Raw genomic sequence first — 10738 nt, 5'->3', positions numbered from 1 at the left:
TTTACTACAACAGCCACGTATCTAGAAATATATGCCTGGAGAGATCCTTACACAATGTCTCACATGTAATAATTATAAAAATAAATTCAATTAATAGTAGGTAGAGCCGACCTCGTGGCGGAGTGGTTATCACAGCGCGCTAAAACGGTACCGAATTCGAATCCCGGCCTGTGTATGGGTGTTCTTTGTGAGAGTCCTTTCATCAATTTCATCATATCATCACTCATCCTCATCCTGGTGATTAATCAAAAGTGGCAGAAAAGCGAAGTAAAATCAGTCTCAATCATAATAGTTAGAATAATTATAATTTGATGACAACTTGAATTAATATATTTTATTATTAAAAATAATATGTGTAGTAACATTATTAATACATTTAAAAATAAAACGATGGTGTAAAATACGAGGGTTAAGTCATAAGTCATGGCAACTATTTTTTTTCTCGCAAACCGGGGACAACACGAAAAATCTAAGATGTACGTTTGAAAGTGTATGGAATGTACCTTTGAATGAAGTCACCAGATGAAGTCTGGATGCAGGAGACTGTTGTAGGGAAGAGCCAGAACACATGATATTGGACAACAGTGGTTTATTATGAGGCAGATCGGCAGTTGACACTCTGCCCTGTTTGAAGGCCTCCACCCACCTCGCCACTGTTCGATACGGCATACATAGCATGCACACCCAGAGCATCCCGTAGCTCTGTATGGCATTCCCGTGCATTTCTGCCGCGGAGAACTGCTATTTTAACGTACGAACGTTGCTCCTGCTTCATGACCTCCATTTTCGAACGCTGTCACTCACTAACTGAACTTGGGTGTGTGCTTACTACCCCACCGTTGTTCACATACACCATCTGGTGGCTTCTTTCCAAAGTACATTCCATACACTTTCAAACGTATATCTTAGATTTTTCGTATTATCCCCTGTCCGCTAGAAAAAAAAAATAGTTGCCATGACTTATGACTTAACCCACGTACGTCAAAATATAACACCATGCCATTCATTATCAACATATTTCTAGACCAGATCGCAAAAGGTTTTATTTAAAAGCTGTTCTACGAAGGAAATAAATGTCAAAATAAATAGAAAAATGCAAGATTTTAAGACAACGAAAAGTTGTTATTTCCAATTGATGTAAGTGAAGTACCTGTTATTTTCATTTAATTTTCGTGCACGCTGTCAACAAAAAACAAAATGATTCCAATCGAATTTTATATTCATACAAGTTAGGGGAAATAAATTAACTTCATGTATAACAAACGGTATTTTAGAGCTGAAACACCCAACAATAAAATGTTATTTTTAAAAAACATTTCATTTTAGTAATTTGCAATAATCCCCCCTCTCTTTAAATACGCCCTTGCACTATAAGTACAACTGATGTTCTTTTCAAAGACAATAATAACGAATGAGGTATTTCCTACATGTCGCAGCAGAACACGTGAAACATTGATGACCCAGTTTATTTGACCTCAGTGTGGTGTAATCGGCAAGACATTCCAGGCTATAATATTGCCTACAGAACGGATATTAAGAATCAAAACACTTTTCAAAGCACAAGACGCATAGCCCACGCCAGTTCTGTAGGTTGGCGAAAAATGATGTCATGATTTAATCTGGTGACAGCTCTGGTGGACATTGATAAATTCTGGAACGCTGAAGCGTGAATCTGTGATGAATCAGTCTGCGCACTGGTGAATTCTGGAAAACGGTCATAGTATGACGTCCGTATGATTTTTTTCCAGGGAGGGACAAGGAAGGTTTTCTCATCGAAAACTACTCCTTCAATTTGAAGTCATCATGCTCCTACAACGCGCTCATAATAATTGACAAAAATGTGTGTGAAATATAAACTTTTGAGTTGACTATAAATTTTCAGGGTGGCGTACCCCTTTTCGGACGTCCAGGATACTAAGTTAAATTGCTGACTGGTATACGACGAACTAATAGAACAGCCAATCAGCCAATCGACAAACAATGTATGAATATCTATCCGTTCGCTAACTCGACTAATATACGTAAGCATACATGCGTGAACATAAACAAACACTACCGCCCCTTGTTTCCACATACAAAAGGTCATCGCCCCCTTACTTCCACACGGTAACGTAATACCATAACAATAGAGAAATCATTGCTTTAAGTATGGAAAAATCAGAAAAAAGGAATTGTGAAATATTTATTACTTACTTTGTAAGTTGCCCATCAGTACGTCACAGCCCAAGTGGTTGTTCCCTCTGTGCTTTCTTTTGGCCAACAGCAGCACTGGCCTAATCATACCGTTGTAATGGTTCATTTGCAGTGCGCATAAGTACAAATTCTTGTAAAATGGCCTGGAATACAAAAGAACACGCATTTTCAATGCGATGCAAGGTATATCAATAGTAATAATATAATTAACATACTAGAGGGAGGAAACTAGATTTAGTGTCATTTATCTGTTGAAGAAGAATGAAGAAGACTGTATTGGGGTAAAGCCAGACGCCACTCTATGCGCAGATATAATAATCGGGACTTGACCTACAGTTTAAAGTGGGATCCGAACCACTATGTGCCTCCATCTGGTCTCGAACTCGGGACCCCTTGATTATACTTTTACTCGATGTTTCTGCTATAACTATAGGATGCAATACGTATGTTCCGGGGAGGGTCAGTGGATTGCATTATGCTACATTAAATGCATTTCTGTCAATAAATAACCATTTTGCTTAAGTACTCGCTGTTACCCAACTACTCTAGCGCATTATACCGGGTGTTTCATGAAGAATTGAAATGTTACAATCATTTGTTGCGTTAATGTTGCGAGGAACGCAAACAGTTTGTGCGTGTATGTTTTGTTAAGCTGACAGTCAGGCCCGTACCCAGGATTTTTTTGAGGGAGGGGCCAGATCTGTGTTTATGAAATATACAGTGGCGGCTATTTGGGGCGATCTGGGAGCAAATGCCCCCGACTTTTTTGACAATTTTTTCCCCCGTACTATGGCCTCTTAATGCTTGTCCACCAGGAAAAAATAACTCTCCTTGCCCCCTCCCCTTCCCCACTTGTGACACCAAATCGCCGATACTGGTCAGAATTATTCGGATAGTTCTGAGTTTCGCAAATTAAAAATATTTTTAAATTTCCTTTATTTTCTTATACCAAACCAGCGAACCGCCACGATAATTCTACGTATGTTCAGAAAATATTTATAAATTAAATTATATGTCTTAGCAATTATTATTACAATAGAGAATTCTTAATGTGGAAGGTTCAAAGCGGGCTATGGTTAACCAAAAAGAGAGAGAGAGATTTTCGCCTGGTAGCTATTAGCGACGATTGGGTGCCAAAACTGGGAGGCAAGGAAAATTTACTTTCTCTCAGTAGACGAAGTTTGAGTTTTTGTTTTTAGGCCCATTTTCTGCACAGATAAACTAATTGGAACTGGACCTACAGTTTAAAGTGGGATCCGAACCACTATGTGTCTGGGTAGACAAGGCTTAGCATTCATATGCCATAGTGCAAGAGCAAAAGTGGAAGTACTAGGGGAGGGTAGGCGACTGACCCCATGCCCCTCCAATGGCCGCCACTACTGGTAGCCTAGCATCAATGGTTATAAAACTAAAAGTACCCAGTTTTCCAGACTGCAGGCTTCTGGAGACTGCCTCTCTACACAACAAAAACATTCATTTATTCGAGGTCAAAATTGAAATTTTTACAAGTTTGAAAAATTTGTCGATGTTATTTTCGTAGCTTCTTATAGGTCCACATTTAAAAGTTTCATGGCTCGTGGGGGGCCATGGCCCCTCCCCTGGGTACGGGCCTGCTGAGAGTTCATATCCCTGTCGCTATAGGCGACACTCAAAGTACCCACATCCCTCACAGTGTTATGTGCAATGTTTGGTCTCCAAGATCACCGGACCTTACACCGTGTGACTTCTTTTTGTGGAGTTTCATGAAAGACACGATGCCGCTTGACATAGCAGCCCTAAGGGAGCGTATCATTACAGCGATTGACGCTATCAACAGGCCAATGTTGATGGAAGTGTGGCAAGAACTAGACTATCATGTCGATGTGTGCCATGTCACCCATAGTGCACACATTGAACATTTGTAGGTGTCTAAAAAAACAAAAAAACTGAGTTCCTTGTTCGTTCTGAACTGGTTTCATTAACGTAAGATCAATTGTTTACTCCCAACGAATTTTTGTAACCCCTCAATTATTCATGAAACACCCGGTATAGTCGTGGCTTGATATTTAATTTCACGATTCGTATGTCACGTTTGCACATTTATAGTCTTTCGTTCCCCCAACTCTCCACGAACACTCGGCCCCCACCCGCTCCCCCCTATCCTTATGCATGGGCTGGGCCTTGACATTTGGGGACGACGGCATTTCCCAGCCTCCGCTGACATTCGTACGATACCCTCTCGCCCAGATCGTCTCCTTCAGTCGCTGGGGGGCACAGACGGTCTCTCCACCATCACTCTGTCATGCAATTTTCAACGGTCTAAAACAGAAGAGGGTGATTCGCGATCAAATGTTTATCTTTGCTTTGTTAATATTCTTGCACCCACTGTTTAGGCCTCCCCGATGGCGCAGTGGTAGCGTCGTCGCCTTGTAATCAAGGGGTCCTGGGTTCTATACCCAGTGGAGGCACATAGTGGTTCGGATTCCACTATAAATTGTAGGTCCAGTCCCGATTAGCCTTTCTGTGCATAGAGCGGACTTAGAACAAAAACTCAAAAAAACTAAAGCGCCCACTGTTTAACTGACACGTTCATTGGTCATCAGTAGGGCCCAGAACTTTATGTCCTATAAAACAATCTGGTGGAGCTCGCCGTCGTGTGTCAGAGGAAAAGGTGGAAGATATTCGAGCGGGGTTTCCATACCAAATTCTTTACGACGCGGCTTATCATCTGGCTTCAATTGTTGCACAATCTGCACTTTATACGGATACAACCGAAGCCGCTTGTGCAGAACTCCATGCATTGTTGTTGGAGGCACATTGAATTGCCTAGATGCCTGGAGGATGCATTTACTTGGGTTTCTCTAAAACCCCGCTAGAATTTCTTCCACCTTTTCCTCTGACACACGACGGCGAGCTCCACCAGATTGTTTTAGCACACTGCCGGTTGTTAGAAACTTACTAAACCGCAGCCTAATTGATTTAGCATCAGGTGCAACTCCTCCCTACACTCGTCTGAAATTTCGTTGCGTTGCAATCACAGATTTTGTCTCAGCATACCACACCACTGCCTGCGCGCGTTGTTCAACACTCGCCATTTCTATTTATGCGACCGTGGCGCTGCGTAGTGAGCAAACGGACAACTTCAAGTCATGAAAACAAAACTTGAAGATCTGGCCTTTCATTTGGTGTTACAGTTATTTCACAATTCACCGTACTTCGTTCACAGTAATTTATTGAAATTAGGGAGATTTGAACGGAACACCCGGTATGTTTGTAATTATGTTATAAAAATGGGAAAATATGTCATGAAAAATGCAGAAATATTCCCAGTAAAGCCAATAATATGCACAACAATAGTTTTGAATTTCTCATTATACAGGATGTCAGTGTCTTCCAGGGAAGATTGACTAGTGTGGGGTATTAAATCAAGTCAGAATCCCTTTAACCGAAGAATTCAGTGGAAAATACTGAAAATATTGTGAGGTTCACTGCAATTATCCGAAGTTTCATTTATTATTACGTCAGATTTACACCTTTGTGGAAACTAAAGCATAATTGACAGCTTCCCACAAAAAAGGGGGGGTATTATTGTTCTGTTCTAGTTGGTAAGAAAAGACTTCATCTTCTTAATTTCCTTATTCTGCCATCGATAATATGAACTATCCGTTGCGCTAAAGGTACGAGAATTTTTTTAAAAAATAACCGATTCTATGCAAGATAATTACGAAATTAAGCAGAAATATTTCTTATTACGAGAAAATTGAAGAAATATGTTGTAAAAACGCGAAATTCGTAAAATATGTTAAAATATGCCTTATCAAGTTCGTCTACTTCGGCTGATTTTCATCAGATATGTAAAGATCTCACCCCATTATTTGATCCGATGTCAAATAAAAAATAAGGCTATAACATAAAGTCCCAGGCCCTAGTCATCAGTCATCACACAAAGTTTAATTCGTGATTAAATAAAATGAAAGTCCAAAATATGATAGCCAAATTTCCTGATTAAATAAAGTGAAAGCAACCTCCAAAATATAATAGACAAATTTCAAGATTAAATAAAATGAAGGTACACTTCAACCACATCATCAAATAAATATGTATTTTGACATTCACACTGTTGCTGTGTGATCGAAACAAGGATTTATTGAAACATAATAAGAATTTTAAATTTTGGAGTAAATATTATACAAGTTCCAATGTTGCATTTAAAGTGTGTTGAATTTTGAGTTCAAAGATCGGCTACGAAATAAGAGACCCTGGGTTTGAATCTTGAAATGTTTTGCGTCATATTTATCATTATCTGTATCATAAGCGTACTCAGACTTTCTCGGGGGAGGGAGGGGGAGGCAAACAAACCATTTTTTTCCAGGGATACAACAAAACTTTTTCCAGGGAGGAAGCAAACAACACTTTTGCCAGAAAGGGAATTGCTTCATTTTGAATTATTTGATTTGATTGATTGATTTGCTTTATTTTACTTCGCTTTTTCTGCCACGTTTGGCTAATTTGCGAAGATTGGGATGAGTCATGATAAGATGAAATTGATGAATGAACACTCACAAACATCCATGTCCAGGATATGATTCGAACCCGGGACCCCTGGCGTTGTAGCGCGATGTGCTAACCACTCCTCCACGGGAGCCGGCTGAATTATTTGAAAAGAGAATAACATTTATTTTACTTTCCACGTTAAAGAGCGCAATGAACAGAATGAGCAAGCATTATCATCATTTGTTTATCAGGAGGCAAGTGCCCCCATTGCTCCCGGTTCGACACGATGATGGAGTAGAGTCCCATAATTCTAGGTGGACTGCCTCGAATTACAGAAAACTCGGACTATATGGAATAACCGAAAATCGGAAAAGGCAAATTAAAAAACAACAACAATGTAACAAAAACTACGTGTATGAAAAATAATGCAACATACTTAAAAAAAATGGTCAAGTCTGTTCTGCTTCAGGCCGTTGCATTATTTCCAAGTATCACGCCATTGTCTGAATAACAGATTGCCAGTTGGTGTTGCCTATGGATGTTGTTCTGCGTAGCATTGTCGCCTCCACCGCAACGAAGATTTTCTTTTCTTAGTTTTTTTAAACCTCGGATTACACGAAACATCGCATTATCGAGGATCTACTGTATTTTCATTTTTCATTATAGCACTAAATTTTCCTATTACATTTTGACAGGGCGGGCCGTGGCCACCTCTGGCCCCCTTGGCACCGCCCCGGAGTAGAAGGGATAGAAGAGAAAAGAGGAACAGAGACATACGAAAGAAAAAAAAATCGATAGCGAAAAAGGGAGAAGTTACATGTTTGTGTAACACACGTGTTTTACACGAACAGAATCTCTTCAACGATGAAAGTTAACGTCAGCAACAATCCACAACAGAAGGAAATGAACTCATGAGGAGTAACAACTTCCTTACTTCCGAGCAAGGCCGCCATCTTTAAAATTGATTTGGTTCGTACACCGTAATTGCCTCTAACGTGAAATCCCAATCAATATTTGGAAAACGTCTAATGAGCATGATTGTCCTCTTGTTTGAGGGGGGAGGGAGTGCGGAGGGTACTTCTAGTGCCCTCCCTTCTTCAAGGACTGCTTCAGAAAGATTCAAATCGATATTGGAACTCCCTGCCATTCGTCCTTGCAGTAAACAATGAGTTCATTATTGGAGTATTGTTAACTCTTGCCCTTTCCCCGTCCGCTTCAAGTACATTTTAAATTTCTTCTCTATCTGGCACTTTCACGTCTATTTTCGCCCATCTATAAGAAGCTGGATTGATTTTTTTTAGCACGTGTGCATATATATACACACACACATGGTTTCTATGTGGTGTCAGTGGCGGTGATGGAGTTCCAAAACCGGGGCAAGGCGGCAAAATTGGGGGGCAAAGACAGTATATTTCCCTTTGTAGATAAGATTTAGCATAGTGTGGGGGCAAAAGTGGGTGTCGCATATATTTTTTCCTTATGAATGCGTAGCTAGAGTGATGATGTGATGACACTCACAAAGAACACCCTTGCCCAGGCCGGGATTCGAACCCGGGACCCCTGGCGTCGTATCGCGTTGTGCTAATCACTTCCCCACGAAGGCCGGTATGTCAAATTCATGTTACTTATATTTGAGAATGACGTAATTATAAGGACTACTGGTACTTCCCATTGCTTACACACAGCTTCGGGTCGTGATTGCAGATTGCGCATCTTACTGCCACGCAGAGGATACGGGTTCGATTCCCGGGTAGGGAGTTTCCCGTTAATGCCTCTGCAAGAGCTGCTCTGAAGCTCACTCGGCCCTAATCAATGAGTGCACAGGGGCAACACTGGGCGGTCGAAGCACGGTACCGATCACATCACCATCAGTATAGCCGAGATGGAGAATGTGTAGAACGCTCCTTCCACAGCACCCAGTGCCTCTATACTAATAGTGTATTGGATTACGTTCTCGCCTTGTAATCAAAGGTCCACGGGTACGATTCTCGTTTGAAACAGAGGAAGGAAAACAAAGAGAGAGAGAAACATGGAGGAAAAAATATGTTGAGAGAGAGAGAAACAGATGAAGAAAGGAAAAGATAGAAACAGAATGAGAAAGAGTAATGTAAAGAAACGGATAGAGAGGAAAGAGAAACGAATACAGAGAAAGAAAACAGGGGAAGGAAGGAAGAGAACAGAGGAAGAGAGAAAAAGAGTAATGTATGGAAATAGATACAGAGCAAGAAAGTAACAAAGAGAGAGATAGAGAAAGATACAGAAAGAAATAAAGAGAAATAAACAGAGGAATAGAGAAACAAAGAGAAAGAAAAGAGGAGGAAAGAAACAAAGAGAGAGAGGAGAGAGAAAAACAGGAAGGATGAAAAATAAAGAAAGTTGTAGAAAGAAACAAAGAGAGATAAACAGTGGAATAAAGAAACAAAGAGAGAAACCGAGGAAGGAAACACAAAGATAGAAAGAGACAAGTAAAAGAAAGAAGAGAGAGAAGAAAGGGAAATAGAGGAAGGAAGAGAGAGAAGCAGATAATGAAAGAGAGTAATGTAAAGAAACAGAAATACAAAGAAAGAGAGAGAAACAGGGAAAAAGACAAGCAAACAAAAAAGAGAAAGACGGAATCATGATCACCGTCCACCTTGAACCTAGCGACTTCACTGGGCAAGTTGGAAGTCTTCAATGACTGAGGTTCAACTGAGGATCGTGAATGGAGAGCCCTATGGAAAAAAGGGTTGGGGTTTTTCAACAACGGTAACGTTCTACCACCGCCCTTTTCGCATTAGCCCTTGTGCGTAGTACATCCGAAGGCCCTTAACACGCGCCCACTCGCATCGCATCGCATTGCATGGACCCGTGACGTCAGCTGGGCCGCGCAGACATCAATCTCTCTCCAGAATCGTTGAAGAGTTAAGGAAAGAACAGAAACAGCTTGATGGTCTTCGAGACACAGACGCAATTATCTAAAAGAGGGAACTCGAGGAGAAGAGGGGGCGTGATGGAAAAGGGGGGGCTTAATCATGGCGAATGAAGGGCGACCAGATCGATTGGCGAGAATTCAAGAAGATGTGGCTGACCTCATTGGAGACACAAGGCTTCAGAGATTCTCCCAGGGAAAATACACATCTATATGTAGAACGCCCCCCCCCCCTAACCAGCATCCTTAAACAATCTTCCATTCTTATTTATTGTTATCATTTCCAGCCCTTGTTTCCTCCAGAGGTTAGTACACTTGAACCCATTTGAAAGATCATTACAATACAGAGTAATTCAAAAAAGTTCATCCAATTTCAGATGGCCATATGTTTTGCACTTACAACGGCAAAGTAGTAAATGGTGCATCAATAAAAGGGAAAACTAACAAAATTTATTATTTCTCCACTAGATGTGCTTTCAGCATGCAGTATAAATGGAAATGGACGAGGTAAACCTTTCTGTTGGATCCGTTGCCTCCCAGGTCATCCGATGTAACTCCCTGTGACTTTTTCTAGCTACGTTAAAGACGCCGTAAGCAGGCCACCATTGCCCACAACTACGTACGAACTTAAAAATCGCATTGTTACAGCCTGTAACTGTTAAGTCAGCCTTAGACTGTCGTCGCCACGTTGTTTGAGGTTTTAAGGGAATTACTATAGAGTACTTATGAGGTATGATATGAAATTTTGTGGGTTTTCCTCTACATTCACGTAACATGCTGTGACTTTCCAAATTCAAAATTTATGGCTACTTTAAATCCGATGATTATTTTTTAATTACCCTGTATTTTCATCCTAAACGAAATAGTCCAACATCTTTCTGAGAATAATCTGTTCCTACTAGGAGCGTGGTGAATCGTGTATTAGGTAACTGTTAGAGACAATAGTTCAATAACAACTAGCAATGTATCTGTCCCTATGCATATCAATTGGGACTATTGTTTTCATAAAACGCTTATTTTGAACTCAAATAATGTAATCGGATATTTTTAATTATATTTTTTGTTCGTTCAAAATTATGCCCCTTAAAATTATATTCGTTTCGGCTTTCTTAAAAACTCATTCATTACGTTAATTTGTTGCCCGTGCTTTTTTTTTTTCATTTC

The sequence above is a fragment of the Lepisma saccharinum genome, chromosome 6, assembly GCF_977018435.1.
Source record: "Lepisma saccharinum chromosome 6, izLepSacc3.1, whole genome shotgun sequence".
Taxonomy (NCBI): Eukaryota; Metazoa; Arthropoda; class Insecta; order Zygentoma; family Lepismatidae; genus Lepisma; species Lepisma saccharinum.
The sequence above is the reverse complement of the archived record's forward strand: the minus strand, read 5'-3'. Positions refer to the sequence as shown.